This window comes from Festucalex cinctus, chromosome 11 (assembly GCF_051991245.1).
Source record: "Festucalex cinctus isolate MCC-2025b chromosome 11, RoL_Fcin_1.0, whole genome shotgun sequence".
NCBI lineage: Eukaryota > Metazoa > Chordata > Actinopteri > Syngnathiformes > Syngnathidae > Festucalex > Festucalex cinctus.
In genome coordinates, this window is record NC_135421.1 from 1,083,437 (window position 1) to 1,103,852 (window position 20,416).

General features: G+C 41.7%; 1 long non-coding RNA gene across 1 annotated transcript; it reads right to left on the reverse strand.

Annotated features, from left to right (window-relative positions):
• Window positions 1-16,559: 16,559 nt before the first annotated feature.
• LOC144030750 (uncharacterized) lies at window positions 16,560-19,470 on the reverse strand. The gene is made up of 3 exons (XR_013287353.1): window positions 19,445-19,470; window positions 19,024-19,273; window positions 16,560-17,027 (listed from the first exon to the last, which is right to left on the reverse strand). It is a non-coding gene; the product is annotated as an uncharacterized LOC144030750 (long non-coding RNA).
• Between the last annotated feature and the right edge of the window lie 946 nt (window positions 19,471-20,416).

Below are 20,416 nucleotides of genomic sequence, written 5' to 3' on the forward strand. Positions count from 1 at the left end.
ATTTACTTCATTCCAACTTCAGTACATTCCAGTAATTCATGCTATGAGCTATTCCAGCTTTTCAGTTCCAAAATTCACAATTTCCGATTTCGTAGCCAATTATTCCCACATTCTACACTTTCAATTTCCTTCCACTTTATTCATCCGATTTACTTCATTCCAACTTCAGTACATTCCAATATTTCATGCTATTAGTTATTCCAGCTTTTCAGTTCAAAAATTTACAATTTCCGATTTCGTAACTGATTATTCCCACATTCTACACTTTCTATTTAATTCCACATTATTCATCCTATTTACTTCATTCCAACTTCAGTACATTCCAGTAATTCATGCTATGAGCTTTTGCTGCTTTTCAGTTCCAAAATTCACAATTTCATAGCCGATTATTCCCACATTCTACACTTTCCATTTACTTCCACATTATTCATCCGCTTTACTTTATTCCAACTTCAGTACATTACAGTAATTCATGCTATGAGCTATTCCAGCTTTTCAGTTCCAAAATTCACAATTTCCGATTTCGTAGCCGATTATTCCCACATTCTACACTTTCTATTTACTTCCACTTTATTCATCCGATTTACTTCATTCCAACTTCAGTACATTACAGTAATTCATGCTATGAGCTATTCCTGCTTTTCAGTTCCAAAATTCACAATTTCATAGCTGATTATTCCCACATTCTACACTTTCCATTTACTTCCACATTATTCATCCGATTTACTTCCTTCCAACTTCAGTACATTACAGTAATTCATGCTATGAGCTATTCCAGCTTTTCAGTTCCATAATTCACAATTTCCGATTTCGTAGCCAATTATTCCCACATTATACATTTTCCATTTACTTCCGCATTATTCATCTGATTTACTTCATTCCAACTTCAGTACATTCCATTATTTCATGCTATGAGCGATTCCAACTTTTCCGTTCCAAAATTCACAATTTCCGATTTCGTAGCCGATTATTCCCGCATTATACATTTTCCATTTACTTCCACATTATTCATCCGAATTACTTCATTCCAACTTCAATATATTCCAGTAATTCAAGCCGTGAGCTCTTCCAGCTTTTCAGTTCCAAAATTCACAATTTCCGATTTCGTAGCCAATTAGTCCTGCATTATACATTTTCCATTTACTTCCACATTATTCAACCGATTTACTTCATTCCAACTTCAATATATTCCAGTAATTCACGCCATGCGCTCTTTCAGATTTTCAGTTCCAAAATTCCCAATTCCCGATTTCGTTGTCCATTATTCCCACATTCTACATTTTCCATTTACTTCCACGTTATTCATCCGATTGACTTCATTCCAACTTCAGTACATTCCAGTAATTCATTCTATGAGCTATTCCAGCTTTTCAGTTCCAAAATTCACAATTTCCGATTTCGTAGCCGATTATTCCCACATTCTACACTTTCTATTTACTTCCACATTATTCATCCGATTTACTTAATTCCAACTTCAGTACATTCCAGTAATTCATGCTATGAGCTACTCCAGCTTTTCAGTTCCAAAATTCACAATTTCCAATTTCATAACCGATTATTCCCACATTCTACATTTTCCATTTACTTCCACATTCATACGATTTACTTCATTCCAACTTCAGTACATTCCAGTAATTCATGCTATGAGCTATTCCAGCTTTTCAGTTCCAAAATTCACAATTTCCGATTTCGTAGCCAATTATTCCCACATTCTACACTTTCAATTTCCTTCCACTTTATTCATCCGATTTACTTCATTCCAACTTCAGTACATTCCAATATTTCATGCTATTAGTTATTCCAGCTTTTCAGTTCAAAAATTTACAATTTCCGATTTCGTAACTGATTATTCCCACATTCTACACTTTCTATTTAATTCCACATTATTCATCCTATTTACTTCATTCCAACTTCAGTACATTCCAGTAATTCATGCTATGAGCTTTTGCTGCTTTTCAGTTCCAAAATTCACAATTTCATAGCCGATTATTCCCACATTCTACACTTTCCATTTACTTCCACATTATTCATCCGCTTTACTTTATTCCAACTTCAGTACATTACAGTAATTCATGCTATGAGCTATTCCAGCTTTTCAGTTCCAAAATTCACAATTTCCGATTTCGTAGCCGATTATTCCCACATTCTACACTTTCTATTTACTTCCACTTTATTCATCCGATTTACTTCATTCCAACTTCAGTACATTACAGTAATTCATGCTATGAGCTATTCCTGCTTTTCAGTTCCAAAATTCACAATTTCATAGCTGATTATTCCCACATTCTACACTTTCCATTTACTTCCACATTATTCATCCGATTTACTTCCTTCCAACTTCAGTACATTACAGTAATTCATGCTATGAGCTATTCCAGCTTTTCAGTTCCATAATTCACAATTTCCGATTTCGTAGCCGATTAATCCCACATTCTACACTTTCTATTTACTTCCACATTATTCATCCGATTTACTTCATTCCAACTTCAGTACATTCCAGTATTTCATGCTCTGAGATATTCCAGCTTTTCAGTTCCAAAATTCACAATTTCCAATTTCATAGCCGATTATTCCCACATTCTACACTTTCCATTTACTTCCACATTATTCATCAGATTTACTTAATTCCAACTCCAGTACATTCCAGTAATTCATGCTATGAGCTATTCCAGCTTTTCAGTTCCATAATTCACAATTTCCGATTTCGTAGCCGATTAATCCCACATTCTACACTTTCTATTTACTTCCACATTATTCATCCGATTTACTTCATTCCAACTTTAGTACATTCCAGTATTTCATGCTCTGAGATATTCCAGCTTTTCAGTTCCAAAATTCACAATTTCCAATTTCATAGCCGATTATTCCCACATTCTACACTTTCCATTCAACACCATTCAATATCATTCAACACCATTCAATATCATTTAATATCATTCAATGTCATTCAACATCATTCAACATTATTCCAAATCATTCCACAGGTATTCATTCAGCTCTCCAGCCTTCACACTCCATTTCTCCAGAAATGGCATTTTCTAGTTATTGATTGTAATCTCACGTGAGTATTGACAATTTTAAAATTTTCTAAAATGACTGGCAGTGAATGAGTTATTATTAAGGCCCGAGCAGCTACCGCTGCGAGGTCCCTATTGTTTTTTGATCGGATTCTTCTTCTTCTTCTTCTTCTTCTTCTTCTTTATTCTCTGCGAACAATCGCATTTTTGAGAACCTAAATATTTACGAAAACTCACCAAACTCTGATTACACTCTTCAGGCCCGGCAGAAAATTTGATATTCTGATGTCATAACAATGAGACTCAATAGCGCCCCCTAGCATAAAAAAATAAAAACCAATCCCGGCACGTTTGACCTAGAGCTACCAAATTTGGCAGGCACTTGTAGCAACCCGGGATGCACAAAAAGTCAATTGGGACCATGTAGCTAAAATGTACAGGAAGTGAGCTATGAATTTTTGAATGTCAAATTTTGGCCCATTTTTGCACATTCACTCTGGTCATACTTTTCCCCCCTTTGCAAACATTTTTCAACCAATTGACTTCAAACTTGGCATGTATCATCTCAAGACCTGAGATAAAAACTGGGCAAAAAATCTTGACTTTTCAAAATACTATATGACGGGGGCGGGGCATCAAATATTGCCTTTAAAATTTCATTTGTCCAGAAAGAGCAAATGCTTAATAACTCCCATGTTCAAGCTCCAAAAAATCTCCAACTTCTCATGCAACTTAATATTCCCGGCCTGAAAACATCTATATGATAAAATTCGGTTATACATATAGTGCCACCTAGTGGTAACAATAAATGTCATACTTTACGTTTGCAGCTACTGCGCCGAGCTCGTTGAAGTGATCTAGTTGAAAATTGATCAGAAAAGCCTTAAGATGTTGATCATGCCCCACACCGAATATTGTAACTTTTCGCCAAAGGGCGTGGCCGTTATGGTGCCGCAAAATCAGATGATTTTTCGTGACAACAAAAGCTGCTTTAACTTGACCCAGATGATCCTATCTTCTCAAAATTTCACACATTTGATGAGAGTCCAGCCCTTAACACATCGACAAACTTATATTTCATCTTACTGACAGCGCCACCTACTGGCTCTTTTTTTTCTTACGAATTTTCTTCATTTTTTTTCTCCAAACACGTTAACTGGACCTACCTCATATTTGCTCAGATGAGGGTTTCGGCCTTCATGATGTCACAACACGAAGTTTGTGAGTTTTCGTGAATTGCTGTGGGCGTGGCTAAGCGCTGTTCGCCAAGAAAACAACGCCGGTTTTGAGGGTCTAAACATGCACAGAAACTCATGAAACTTGGCACACACATCTGGCCTGGTAAAATGAGCAATATTTTAATGTTGATTGTGCTATTTTTACAAAAATGACTCAATAGCGCCCCCTAGAAAATTTTAACGAAGCAGCCCCGGTTGTACGTTTAAGCAAGATCTACGAAAAATTTTAGGTGTATGAGGGAGCCCAAGACCTACATAAAAGTCTCTTGGACCCATATGCTAAAATGAACAGGAAGTGAGCTACGAATTTTTGAATGTCCCATTTTTGACGATTTTTGCACACTCACAGGGGCCATACTTTTGCCCACTTCTCCTACACGTTTCATCCGACTGACTTCAGACTTGACCTGGACCATGTCAAGACCTGAGCCAACGACAGGGGGAAAAAATTTTGACTTTTCAAAATACTATATGATGGGGGCGGGGCATCAAATATTGCCTTTAAAATTTCATTTGTCCAGAAAGAGCAAATGCTTAATAACTCCCATGTACAAGCTCCAAAAAATCTCCAACTTCTCATGCAACTTAATATTCCCGGCCTGAAAACATCTATATGATAAAATTCGGTTATACATATAGTGCCACCTAGTGGTAACAATAAATGTCATACTTTACGTTTGCAGCTACTGCGCCGAGCTCGTTGAAGTGATCTAGTTGAAAATTGATCAGAAAAGCCTTAAGATGTTGATCATGCCCCACACCGAATATTGTAACTTTTCGCCAAAGGGCGTGGCCGTCATGGTGCCGCAAAGTCAGATGATTTTTGTGACAACAAAAGCTGCTTTAACTTGACCCAGATCATCCTATCTTCTCAAAATTTCACACATTTGATGAGAGTCCAGCCCTTAACACATCGACAAACTTATATTTCATCTTACTGACAGCGCCACCTACTGGCACTTTTTTTTCTTACGAATTTTCTTCATTTTTTTTCTCCAACCACGTTAACTGGACCTACCTCATATTTGCTCAGAAGAGGGTTTCGGTATTCATGGTGTCAGAAAACGAAGTTTGTGAGTTTTCGCGAATCGCTGTGGGCGTGGCTAAGCGCTGTTCGCCAAGAAAACATCGCCAATTTTGAGGTTCTAAACATGCACAGAAACTCATTAAACATGGCACACACATCTGGGCTGGCAAAATGAGCAATATTCTATCGTGTATTGTTCTATTTTTACAAAAATGACTCAATAGCGCCCCCTAGAAATTTTTAACAAAGCAGCCCCGGTTGTACGTTTAAGCAAGATCTTTGGAAATTTTTCGGCGTATGAGGGAGCCCAAGACCTACAAAAAAAGTCTCTTGGACCTATATGCTAAAATGAACAGGAAGTGAGCTACGAATTTTTGAATGTCCCATTTTTGACGATTTTTGCACACTTACAGGGGCCATACTTTTGCCCACATCTCCTACACGTTTTATCCGACTGACTTCAGACTTGACCTGGACCATGTCAAGAGCTTAGCCAACGACAGGAGGAAAAATCTTGACTTTTCGAAATACTATATGATGAGGGTGGGGCATCAAATTTTGTGTTTCGCACTGAAATGGATATGCTAAATAACTCGGCGGTACATGCTCCAAAAAATCATTTTTGACGATTTTTGCACACTTACAGGGGCCATACTTTTGCCCACTTCTCCTACACGTTTCATCCGACTGACTTCAGACTTGACCTGGACCATGTCAAGAGCTTAGCCAACGACCGGAGGAAAAATCTTGACTTTTCGAAATACTATATGATGAGGGTGGGGCATCAAATTTTGTGTTTCGCACTGAAATGGATATGCTAAATAACTCGGCGGTACATGCTCCAAAAAATCCCAAACTTGACGTATCTTTATAGTCAAGGCCTGAAGGTATCTCTATGACAACATTCAGTTATATATGCAGCGCCACCTAGACCTTGAGGCATAAAAAAAAAAATACCCCACTTACGGTATTTTTACAAAAATTGTAAACACGTTTCGCAATGAAAAAGGATATGCTTAAGTAACAACTATGGCCTATGGCCCAGGCCACGCTGGGACACGATTCAGTCCAAGGCCGGACTCCTCGCGTCCCCGACAAAGGACCGGCTGAGAAGCCATGACACCTTCCTTTGTGACCTTGACCCACCACCGCCTGATGCAGGGTACGCCCCGCGCATCATCGGAGGTCTCCACGTGCAAGGTGCACCTGTTCTTGACGCTGTCCTCGCCTTGTGGGCTGACAAATCAGCCATTTCTGCAGCATTCGCTGACAACTTGCGAGATCTCGACCCAAACATTCTTTTCGTCTCCAAGTCTTGCCGGTTTCCATTGAACACGGAACCTCCTCTTACAATAACCGCAGTGGGCGTGTGTGCCAGCGCTCACTGACCCACTACTTCTTGGTTGTCCCGGACGCGCCTCATAAACCTTTTTGTGGGTGCAGATTTGCTTGTTCGTCTTGCCGTCCATGTGGACACCATCAACAACGTGCTGTGGTTCCTCACCAACTCGGAACCTCTAGCTTATGCTCCCAAACATGAAGTCCGGGCAGACCATCCCAGATACTTGCGAAGTCTTAAATGAGGATGAAGTGATCGCTCCGGCGACCACGATCAACATTCCGATTCGCTTGGTGGCGCGAGCTAACCAGGCCTTGAATGCTCGCTCCGCTTTCTTTCAACCTTCATCGGAATTCATGAACCTGTCGTTACTCTTGGAGGCCACGCCCATCGTGGACGGCTCACTCACCACTCTGATCTTGGTTCACAACCCCCTTGCGTACGACGTTCGCATACCAAAAGCGACCCGTCTGGGCCTGCTCATCCGTTCCAACTTCCACGACTTCACTCTAACGGTGTCTGTGGTTGGACACATCCCATCTGACTTATTCTTGACTGAAGACACCGGTGGCCGAAGACTGACCAGGCCATCTCAGCTTGTTACGGTCAAGCCTGCCGGTCCCACCAACGATGAAGACATCGTCCGGGTGGACCTGGGGACGGACCAACAACTGGTGATTTATGCCTTGAGCGCGTTGCATCCAACGCCCTCTAGCATTCCCTCTGGAAACCCAGAGACACCTCAACCAACCACGACTCCAAATGGGGACCTTCAACCGTACCCAGAGTTCGAGGCGCACCTCCAGGAAGTCCTGCACCGCGCTGACGCGCTCTGGTCCGAACAGGACCACGAACGTTTGTGCATGGTGTTAATGAAATACACACCCTCTTTTGCCAAGGACTCCTTGGATTGCGGGTTGACGGCACTACATGTGGTCCGCATCCCGACGCAGCCCGGCGCTCCTCCAACTTTTGTGCGCCAGTACAAGATTCCGATAGCTTCTTACGAACCAGTACAGAAGACTATCGACGCCATGCTGGAAAAGGGCATCATTCGCCCCTGTAACAGCACCTATTCGGCTCCATTGTGGCCAGTCTTGAAGCCAAACGGCACATGGAGACCAACCATTGACTATCGCAAACTGAACCAACAGGTTCCTCTGTCGCGATGGCCCATGACACAGCATGAACAGGAACTTCCCAAGGTTCGAGATGCCAAATTCTTCACCACCATCGATGTGGCTTCGGGGTTCTGGACGATTCCAGTGGATCCCAGGGATCAATACAAGTTGGCATTCACCTTTGGCAACAAACAGTACACTTTCAACCGGTGTCCATTCGGCTACGCCAACTCGCCAGCCGAATTTAACATCTTCCTCAACAAGGCGTGTCCTGACGCCGCCGCCAGGGGCAACCTCATTTATGTCGATGACATTATGATGAGGAGCTCCTCTTTGGATGACCACTTGATGGAAATCAACCACGTTCTTGGTCAGCTGTCTTCTGCAGGCGCCAAACTGTCCCTCCTGAAAGGTCAGTGGTGCCGCACAAAGGTCAACTACATGGGGATTTTGGTCGGGCCGAACGGGATTGAACCACAATCCAGCCGTATTCAAGGCCTTCTTGACACCAAAACCCCCACCGATGTGTCAAAACTGCGCAGCTTCCTTGGCGTGTGCAACTATTTGCGCCAGTTCATTGAACACTTTGCTGACATAGCACGCCCTCTTACTAACCTGCTGAAGAAAGACAAGCCCTTCGATTGGGGTGACGAACAAAACACCGCGATGAACACGCTAAAACAAAAGCTGGGCTCCGCCCCCTGTCTCGCGTACCCCGATAGCAACAAGGAATTTTTCTTGGAAGCAGGATTCTACGACCATTGTTTGAGTGCGGGTCTATACCAAATGTACGACCAGGATAAACGCGTTGTGGCGTACGCCAGTAAAACGTTGAACGGCCCCAAGGTGAAATATTCAGACTGCGAAAAAGCCCTGCTTTCCACAGTATGGGCAATCAAACATTTCTCAAACTACATTGGATGCCAAAAAGCAACGATTGATACTAACCATCGTCCGGTTACTTTTCTTAACTACCAACGCATTCGAGACGGCGTCGTAACGAACGCGCGCATTGCCGGCTGGCTTATGGCGTTACAAAGTTACGACGTTCGAGTCCGGTACACGAAAAACGCAAAGTTACCACTAGCGATTTGCCAGAACTGTGTGTCGACTTCCCCGACCCCGCCGACAGACGTCGCCGTGGCACCGATACCGGAATTCACGCGTCACCGCTATTTTGAGGAACATGTCTGCAAAGACATGCCTACAGCTTACGTGGATGGCTGCTCTTACCACCACCAAACCCAGCTGCAGGCTGGGGTGGGCATCGCTTGGGTCGACAACACACCGTGCATACCACTGCAATTCCAATTGGGCCCCCACTCTTCTCAAAATGCGGAAATCGCTGGCATCCTGATTACACTCAAATTGGCAGTTGAACACGGTGTCATGGTGATGGTTATCTACACTGACTCAAACTATGCCCGCCTCGCCTTCACCTGTCATCTACCGGCGTGGCGTCGAAATGGTTTCCTTACGTCAGCGAAGAAACCCGTTAAACACCGCGAAATCATTGTGACATGCGACCATTTGGTTTCCTCCAATGATATGCATGTCTATTGGAAAAAGGTCCGGGGACACTCAAAAGTCCCAGGACCTGACAAACATTTTAACGACCTAAAGGACACGATAGCCAAACAAGGGGCCCTCAACGGAACTCCTTGGACATTTGATACAGCTTGGCTTCCCACCCAGCCAACACTGGAGGTCCACGTTCTCACGCACCGGCGCGCTGCGGCCGCCGCTGAGCCTCGCGACGCCCCCACACGAACCCCTACAGGGCCCGTGGCGTGCGTACCGCCCATCCGAACCTCCGACTTGGTCGCCCAATAAGCCGGCGACCCCGCGCTTTTCAAAATAATTCAGCACCTTTCTGGTCCTGTCGCCAACCCCGTGTCGCCTGACGGGGCGAGTGACGACAGCGACTTCAAAGACTTGCTCTCCGTGTTGCAAAGGCTGCGTCTCGTTAAGGGCCTTCTGGTTTATGACTCCGGGTCTCCGCCTGCCCTGCGGTTGATGGTTCCACGGAGCCAAAGGGGGGTCTTGCAAACATACGCCCACGACGCGCCTTATGCAGGCCACCGCGGACTCAAGGGCACTGTCACCGCACTACAACAGGTGGCATACTGACCGCGCATGCATATTGACGTAGCAACCGACATCAAAGGATGCCTGGTTTGCTGCCAGTTTCAGCCAGCAAACCCGAGTCACCGAGCACCACTCCAACAGAAAGGAGTCACCTTCCCATAGTCTGATCTCCAAATTGATTGGATGGGACCACTGGTCAGATCTCTGAGAGCGAACAAATATTTCCTTACAGTAGTTTGCGCGTTCACTAAGTGGGTCGAATGCCTGCCTGCTCCAAACGACACCGCACACACCACTGCATGCCTGCCGATGAACCACGTGTTCTCTCGTTTTGGGTTGCCCTCACGGGTTAACTCAGACAGGGAAACCCACTTCACAGCCGAGGTAATGCAACAACTTTGGCAAATGCTCGGAATCAAGGCCCAGTTGCACATTAACCATCATCCGCAGTCATCAGGACAGGTGGAGCGGACAAATCGCACCGTGGTAAATTTGCTAAAAAAGTTTGTGGTTTCCAACCATCGGGACTGGGACACCCGACTCCCACTGATCCTCATGGCGATTCGAGCCACCCCTCACGAATCCACAGGGGTGGCCCCCTTTGAAATGATGACCGGACGGCGAATGACGCTCCCCCTGCACCTGATGTACCAGCCAGGAGAAACAAACCTAGCCACGGCATACACGACCTCCCAGTACGTGGAGGACTAGGAAGCCCACCTCCGGGCCACGTTTGCATTTGCTCAACAACGGCTTAAGGAAAGTGTAGAAGGTCAGAAAACCTACTACGATAGGAAAGCCTCACGAACCAAGTCCAAAATAGGTGATCGAGTATGGTACTACTTGTTCGCGCAACCAAATGCTAATACTCCGCGTGCCCAGAGGGGCATCGCCCGGAAATTTCTTCCCCGGTGGGCAGGACCCTACAAAATCGTCGACAAACTGTCACCCGTCGCCTATCAAATTAGGATGAATAAACAACGTCAGGGGGACCAACTGAGGTGGGTCCACCGAAACCAGATCAAAAGTCACTGCGGTTTTGAACGTCTGGGAACGCGATCGAGCGAATCACAGGACCAGCATACGTGCGAAACTGACAAAGGGGGGTCATCAGCTGACTCCGAGTCAGCGACCCAACCGACACCCTCGACAGACGCGCCAAACTCCGTCGACCGACCCAGCTGACTTCGATGTTTAAAAGTATCAGACGTGCACTTACCAAATCCCTAAGTGACACCCACCGAGTGACGCTAATTCGCTTTGTCTTTGTTACTAGAGGATGGTGTGATATGATGCTGACCCTGATATTGTGCATGACTGCCGTGGTGAGTCGGCCAGAAACGGTTGAACCCGGACTTCCAGCGGAAATTGCCTTGATAGAATAACCAGGATTGCTTACGAATGATTGCGAGAAGTTAGCATACTGTGTTTTTCTACTTATCTACAGACGCTTGGTGCAACACTTAAGGATACGGTCCTAGCTGTATCACCGAACATTATGCAGAACTAGACTAGACAACTATGAAATGATTTGCAACTCGAATTCAAAAGATTATGTACACTCAAGGTGTTATAATACTTATGAATGGTATGCTGCGTGAAATCAGTTTTTGCTAGCTATAAAAAGCTCCCCCGTACTTAGGGCCTTCAAAAGCAGGTCAGAGTATTCTTTTTAAAGCTTTAGTGAGTCTAGCTAATCTAACCAAGCCCCTTTGCCTTCCTTCCCTTAGTCTAGAGTGACTGCCGAGGATACTCTGATTTTTTTTTTCTTTCTTTTCTTTTTCTCCCCTCTTCCCTTTTTTCCTTTTACTCCAGTTATCCTTGGATAGTGCACGACTTTTTGGGCGTTTAATTACTCTATAGGAAGATGCGATAGCTAAGAACCTAGCAATGACAGTGTCGTGCTAACCGACCTAAGACTTTTTTTTTTGACGAATACCACCAGGGGTGAAGATTTGCACCGACACGCAGGTGCCTGAGACAACCTTCCCATCTTTACAAGAGAGTTATGGCCCGAGTATAGTCCCGGGTTTTTGAGTTTTAGGAGGCGAAAGTCCCCTTCTTCGTTTTCTCTCTTTTCCTTAATTTGCTGTTTGTTTCCTTAGTTACTCATAGTATGATACTAGCCTTATAGCCTTAGGAAAAGTTTTCTTCCTTCTCTTTTGTTTGGAATTTCGCGTCTTGCGTCTTTCCCAGGCCTGCACCTGTTTTGGGACCCGAGTCCCTCAGTTAGTACCAAGTCAGACACACACTGTTAACTGAATACACATAGAGACACCTTGAAAACACAGACATACCCTGCATACACATAACCCTGCTGGGGTTAGGGAAAAGTTGCACCAGTGGTATGTCTTGAGTGTTGCAGCAGAGCGTGACTGGGACTCCGGCCGTCTGACCGTGGCCTGGACCCTGGCCACGCATCATCTGGACCCGTCAACCTGGACATCCTGAAGATTCATCCCTCTTGACGAAGGGGGGATCTGTAACAACTATGGCCTATGGCCTATGGCCCAGGCCACCCTCTTATTTTATTTTTTTTAGCTTGCTTCTTCAAAAGCAAACTCTCTGCAGTTGCATAAACATTCCACAGCTCAGACAGGATCTAAGCTTGGTTAGCTCTGCAGGTGGTCACACAACCACCAACAAAGCTCTTTTGAAGCCGCTGACCAGGTGACAAAGGAATTTATGCGTCTGCCGAAGGAGTCTATTCGGGCCCCGACTTCCCGGAGCCCGAGAAAACGCCTTCAATACATTAGAATATACAAACGACTGATCAAAGGAATGTTTATGACCTTTCTTATCAACCAGGGGGGACTCTCTGGCGTCACCCCTCCAGGGGGCACTCCCTGAACCTCTAGATGGAGCAACAGCCCCGTCAAGTGGTGAAACTTGTACATCCTTAGTGACAATTCATACAAGTAACTGCATTTTACACATTTATAACATGAGAATTCTTGACAGACAACTGAACTACGAATGATTCATGTTTTGTCTTTGTGTGTATGAACGTCCTATTTTATTTGTACTTCATAAGGAATGAAATGTAATCAATATCTTTCAGTTCAGTCAGATTAGGCTCAAGAACGACCTCACAAATTAGTTTAAGATGCATTAATTACGATGTGTGCTAAACGGGTTGTGTGGGAAAACTGATTTGCCAGACTGATCAAATTTAATGCCAAATTATTAATCCCTTTAATAATTTGCTTTTTAATGTCCGCGTGAGCGAACAGAAGGGTTTGCCACCACCTCCTGGAGCCCCGCCCATAGACTTTAAAAAGACGAGAGGACCCTCTCTCTCGTTCTCTTCTTCCGATGCCTCTACCCGATCACTCTCTCTCCACGCTTCTTCTACTGACCATCCCAAGGCCTGTTGCCTGCAAGTGGTCCAGCTTGCCCACTGACTCTTTGCCCCAAGAAACTTGTCCAGCATATGGCCCCCTTTTGTTCCTGGCAGAAACCATTGCCACGAGAGCCGACACTCGCTCCACGCCACGCCAAAGCAGGTGCAAACTGCAACTGCATCATCCCTATCCAAACATAAGTACTTTTTATTTTTTATTTTTTTATTTTCGATAGCCTCTATGGACAATAAAAGCAACATTGTCCAATAAGTAAAACGAACGACGATGTGTATATATACTTTTCAAAAGAAATACAATCAGGGCAACTCAATGACTAAAAATATAAAAGGACGCTGATTTTTGCAGAACTTAACATTCACCAAAACCCATTGCACTTTACAAAAAAAATCCCACATATAAAGGTTTATCATGCCATTTTCAAATAAATTTTGCTTCCAATGTGCCAGTACCCCAACGTGCAAGTACCCCAACGTGGCCCGGGCTGCGAGGGCCCTTTATAGCTGCTCGCAGCTCTAGTTATTCTTCTTCTTCTTCTTCTTCTTCTTTATTCTTCGCAAACGATCTCATTTTTGAGGACCTATACATTTACGAAAACTCACCGAAATTTGCACACTCTTCGGGCCCGGCGAAAAATTAGATATTCTGACGTTGACATAACAATGTTACTCTATAGCGCCACCTAGCATAAAAAAATAAAAAACAATCCCGGCACGTTTGACCTAGAGCTACGAAAATTGGCAGGCACTTGTAGCACCCTGGGACGCACAAAAGATCAATTGGGATCATGTAGCGAAAATGTACAGGAAGTGAGCTATGAATTTTTGAATGTCCAATTTTGGCCCATTTTTGCACATTCACTGTGGTCATACTTTTCCCCCCTTTGCAAACATTTTTTCAACCAATTGACTTCAAACTTGGCATGTATCATCTCAAGACCTGAGACAACAACTGGGCAAAATATCTTGACTTTTCGGAATACTATATGACGGGGGTGGGGCATCAAATATTGCCTTAAAATTTCATTTGTCCAGAAAGACAAAATGCTCAATAACTCCCATGTACAAGCTCCAAAAAATCTCAAACTTCTAATGCAACTTAACAGTCATGGCCTTAAAACATCTATTTAATAAAATTCAGTTATACATATAGCGCCACCTAGTGGTGACTATTAATGTCATAATTTACGTTTTTAGCTACTGTGCCGAGCTCGTTGAAGGGATCCAGTTGAAAATTGGTCAGAAACGCCTTAACATGTTGATCATGGCCCACACCGAATATTGTAAATTTTCACCAAAGGGCATGGCCTATACAGTGCCACAAAGTCTGATAATTTTTCGTGAGAATAAAAGCTGCTTTAACTTGACCCAGATGGTCCAATCTTCTCAAAATTTCACACATTTGATGAGAGTCCAGCCCTTAACACATCTACGAACTTATATTTCATCTTACTGATTAGCGCCACCTATTGGCAATTTTTTTTCTTACGAATTTTCTTCAATGTTTTTCTCCAACCACGTTAACTGGACCTACCTCATATTTGCTCAGATGAGGGTTTCGGCCTTCATGATGTCACAACATGAAGTTTGTGAGTTTTCGTGAATCGCTGTGGACGTGGCTAAGCACTGTTCGCCAAGAAAACAACGGCAATTTTGAGGGTCTAAACATGCACAGAAACTCATGAAACTTGGCACACACATCTGGCCTGGCAAAATGAACAATATTTTATAGTGTAGTGTGGTATTTTTACAAAAATGACTCAATAGCGCCCCCTAGAAATCTTTAACGAAGCATCCCTGCTTGTACGTTTAAGCAAGCTTTTCGGAAATTTTTAGGTGTATGAGGGAGCCCAAGACCTACAAAAAAAGTCTCTCAGAACCATATGCTAAAATAAACAGCAAGTGAGCTACGAATTATTGAATGTCCCATTTTTGATGATTTTTGCACATTTACAGGGGGCATACTTTTGCCCACTTCTCCTACACGACTGACTTCAGACTTGACCTGGACCATGTCAAGACCCGAGCAAACGACAGGGGGGAAAAAATCTTGACTTTTCTAAATACTATATGATGAGGGCGGGGCATCAAAATTTGTGTTTCGCAATGAAAAAGGATATGTTTAAAACACTTAATATCCCATTATTTTTCCTCCCCTTTCAAATACCGGACTGGGGCCTTTTGGCCCTTCACTTTTGAATAAACATATTGGTGTCTTAAATGCATATGTAAAGGTCTACAAACACATTATGCTAGAACGTACCAAGGAGGGTGTGGTTGGCCCTTCCCTCTTTGAATACCAGATGAGGCCATTTGTCCCTGCACTTTTGAACGAGTTGTTGTCCTATCAGTTAGCCACCTATCATATGTAAATGCAGCCACTACACTGCCATTATGCTGGAATGTGCCACATTTGTCCCACACACCGATTTTCAACTGAATCTGAGGCCAAATGGACCACCAATATTCAACTGAATCTGAGGCCAAATGGACCACCAATATTCAACTGAATCTGAGGCCAAATGGACCCAGATGTCCCTTTGTTTCTTGTTGAGAACAGGCAAAGTTGAGAATTTGGCTGAGTGACTAGAATGAACCAGTTGTATTCTCGCAGTCAAATTGCAAAAAATATACGGTAACACTTTATAATAACTATCCGTTATAAGTAGTTCATAGACCATTAGTTGATTGTTAATTAATGAGTTGTTAATGACTTATTAAATGTTTGTTAACTGTTTGTTAAGAATTTATACTAATCACTATAAACAGTTAATATGTCATTATTAAACTGTTAGTTATTGAGTTATAAATGACTTGTTAACTGTATATTAATCATTTGTAACTATATATTAGAAATTAGTAAGACTAAGTTAACAAACTATTAGTAAATTACTTACTAATGACTTGTTAAGTATCAGTTAATAGTTTATATATGTTATTAGGACGCTATTATAAAGTGGTAGCTATTCCTCATTTATTAACTGTTAGTAAATGAGGAACAGTTGCAACTTTACAATAACATCCCAATAGTATAAATTACCTACTTACTAATACTTAACTTATATATTAGCTAATTCTTTACATATAAGATGTTAAGCATCTACTAATACCTGTGAAACCTTGTCAAACAACAGGTGGAACAAAGTACAGAATTTGGAGGTGAAATTTAAAATATAAAATTACAATGCCTTGTTCTACAGATACGCTTTTCTGTGTACATTTGACCAATGACACACCACAGAAATGTTGAACATTCGGTTTTTAATGTGTCATAAAATACACACTGAGCCATCACATAGCATAACTTGAGTATAAAACAGTAATAAACCCAGGCATCCCATGCAAACCCATTCCGGTTTGGACTCTTTTTGTGCAGGACATGAAAACAAAAATCTAAATCAAGCCTTTGGCATTTTTGACGTGAACATATTGTAGCACAACTTGGATGCTCTATACTTTATTTAGCGACACAGCTACAACCAAACTGCTCTAAGGCACCATCCCACAGCTAAACATCACCTAAGCTTTCTTAGACAGAGGAATCAGTTTCCCCTTTTTCTTTTGGTATTCAACATCCCTCAAAAGGTTTGGGTCATCATTCAACACTTTGAGGCATTTTTTTGCAAAGTCCTGTAGTCGTTGCTGTGGTGTATGAGCAATCAGCAACTCCTTGTATTTCTTCCGGGCCACAACAGCCAGCTCACAGATGGGTGCATTGGCGACGATGGTGTTTCGGTCAACACCGACCTTTCGATATGCCACACTCAGCTTTCTATCTTTCTTGTAAGCCTTAAGGACTTTCTTGTATCTCCTGACGACCTCTTCAGGATGACGTGCTGAAAATAACAGAAATTTAGTTAAGTATAAAAAACATACAAGTAGTGAATAAACACAGGGAATCACATACAGAAGCAAAGTGGTTGAAAAAGTAATGAAGATTACATGAGCACCGAGTAATTGCAGGGTCCAAGAGAGTGAACCCATCAGAAAATACATTTTGGAAAATAAAGTTTACACACAGAGACAGACAGATACAGAGAGATAATGTGATGTTATTTTTTGGTTTGTTTTTATTTATCGTCTGTATTGCTGTTATTTGCTTAGTCAACACTGTATTTTAATGCTTACGCCAACAAAGGAATACAGATAGACTAGGTGATGTCTACATGCCTGGCAGATTTCAGTTACATTCAATAAATGAATTACAATGTGAATTTAAATCCACCCCAGATGATGTTCGACTGAATTTGAATTACAGGAAGTGTAACTTCATTTAATGCAATTCAGAGAAACCAATTCTCATCATATATCAGTGAGAATGAGTATATTCCACTAGTGTGTTCCAAACAAAATGTCCAAAATGTTTGAGCCGTCATTGAAAGGGATACTTTACACATTTTCCAATTTTCATCAGGTAAAAAGTAAAAACTTAATTATTTTTCCATGTTCAATTAACACCTTTAAAAGGGCATTTTGCCACCTGCTGTCGGCTGAAAATGACATCACACGTGCTGAGGGCCCAGGTAACAACCAATCACTGCTCAACTGGTAAACATTAGGTAAGTCCCTCAACACATGCGATGTCATTTTCAGTTGACAGCAGGTGCCAAAATGCCCTTTTAAAGCTGTAAATTGTACATGATTTTTTCATGTAATTAAGTTATCAAATCTATTATAAACAAAATAACTTTTTACTGATGAAAATTGGAAAATGTGTAAAGTATCCCTTTAAAGCACTGGTGTCAAACATACGGCCCACGATCCGGATCAGGCCCGCAAATGGGTTTAATCTGGCCCGCAAGATAATTTTGTAAAGTTAGAAGAAAAAAAAAATAATTGTAATGTCGGGTTAATTTATCAGCCGGCCACAATCAAAACATATAGATTTGTAATTTCACAAGCAGTCCTCAGATGAGCAATGCAACTTGTTATGGGAATCGTCCTTGATGTAATTATTTTACACACAACTTAAACTACAGTTTGTTTAATTATTATTATTTTTGTAATCATACACCAAGATAAATGTGTTAAATACGACACAAATTCAATTACTGGGAACACAAATATATATGACAACGATTAACATTCTTATAACATCATTAACTACGCCATGCAATGCATTCTGGGAACAATATACATGCAAAACAGGTCTATTTCACACGTCTGGAACGTATTGTGTTAGTAAGTGTTCGCGTTCCATTTGCATTCATGTTATTTTTCGGAACAATATGATTACAGTTGAGCTCCGTAATTTAGGGCTGGTCCACGAAAATCTGCGTATAAATGACGGCAATTGTTTTAAGTTATTTTCTCGATGCGGCCCACTTGATAATATATTTGCCTCCATATGCCCCCTGAGCTAACATGAGTTTGACACCCCTGCTTTAAAGGCTTAGATAAAGTAAGGTATTTTGGGAAATGAAGTGATGTACTACCATCATAAACTATGTCAAGGTTTTTACAATTTTGATGATCCGTTTTATCCGAGTCCACATTTAATGTTAATGAAAACAGTTACTACACTTTATTATTCACTATAATTAAGTCTTGTGTAGATAAAGTCCTTACAATAATATTTGTCTTATATACTATATAAAGCGTCATTGCTAAATACCATGACTTTCTTTGAATTTCATGGAATTTCAGTTCTACTTCCTGCAATTTGAATTTGAATCACAATTCTGTTTTCTGTTTGCCACCTCAATTTAAATTCAAGGACTGAATTCAAAACTAGGCGTCATTCTCAATTCAATTTTGACTTTTGTACAGGCCTGCCTGACACACATGAGGGTAGCAGGCGTTTTGCTTTCCTCTCTTTACATTTAGGCCTACCTCTCTGCTTGCCATGTCTATTTTTCTTCTTTTTTTTTCTTCCTCTTGTCCTTTTTCTTACGTCTCTGGTGGTGGTGCTTCTTTTTCTTCTTACGTCTTTTCTTCAATTTGTTGTCTGAATCGGAAGAATCAGATGATGAAGATGAGGAGCTGGATAAAGAGGAGTTGGATGGAGTGGAGGACATAGAGAAGGAAGCAGGAGAAGAGCTGGCTGAGGAAGATGTGTCAATTGTCCCACCATCATCTGCATCTACAACATAATAGAAAATACAATACTAAATGCACTACTTCGTATAATGACACAATTCAACCTACGTATTGTGTATATTCTCATCAACATTATTTATTAGGTTTTTAGTTTCCAAGTATCATTTTCAGATGAACAAACATGTTTTCCCAAGAAAGTGTTAGGACTACTTACTTTGACCAGCATTTTGGCGGAGGGAGGCTTCACAGATTTTTTCTGTGACTGTGTGCTGCTTCTTGGCCTCACAGAGCTTCCGCTGGTTCTCCTTAACTAAAAATAATGTTGGAGCCGTTGCCTCCGAATCTGGAATGATAGGATATTAAATGAAAACATCTCTAATCATAAAAGCCAGGTGAATGTAAAACACAATGAGTATCTGGCAATAGATATCTGCACTCGATCTTTGAATAACTGAACATCATCATCACCCATCACCAATACATGAATAGATATGTATGTACAGTGTATTTGAATAAACTATTAATATTAAGAAGAAGACTATTGTTATTATTATAGACTATTATTATATATACATGCTGTATATATACATAGAGCTCGGCAATATGGCCTTTTGGAATATCTTGATATTTTTATGTTAAGTTTTGCCTAACACTTGAATCAAACTTTTGATGCATACAATCACAGCAGTATGATAGTTCTTGTTTGACTGTTTTACAGCCAATTCAGTTATTCTGGGCATTTTTCAGCTAGACCAGTTTGGGTAAAAAAAACAAAAAATAAACAAAACAAAAAAACATGACAAAGGAAGGGTCTGGAATGGTCTATAGGTTGTATGCAGCCTGTGTTACTTTTCAAAAATAAACCATTCGACAAACTGTACGCCTACAGCAAGTTTTACAACTCATAGGGAGACTAATTGTACCTTCTTTTTAGACACACAATTCGTTCGTGCGCACTCAAACATAAACAACAAATTAAACATTGGACAGTTCACTAATCTGGTTGTATTATATAGCACAAATTTATGCTATCTGATCAAACATCTTTAACGAAAATATAACTCGCAGATAGTATGTTTACCGTCATTGCTGTTGTCCATGTGTACGTATCCCACGGCTGAAGTTGTCTTTTTACTGGAAGTGCCAGCTGTTGACTTCTTTCTCTTTCTCCCGGCAGTACCTGGAT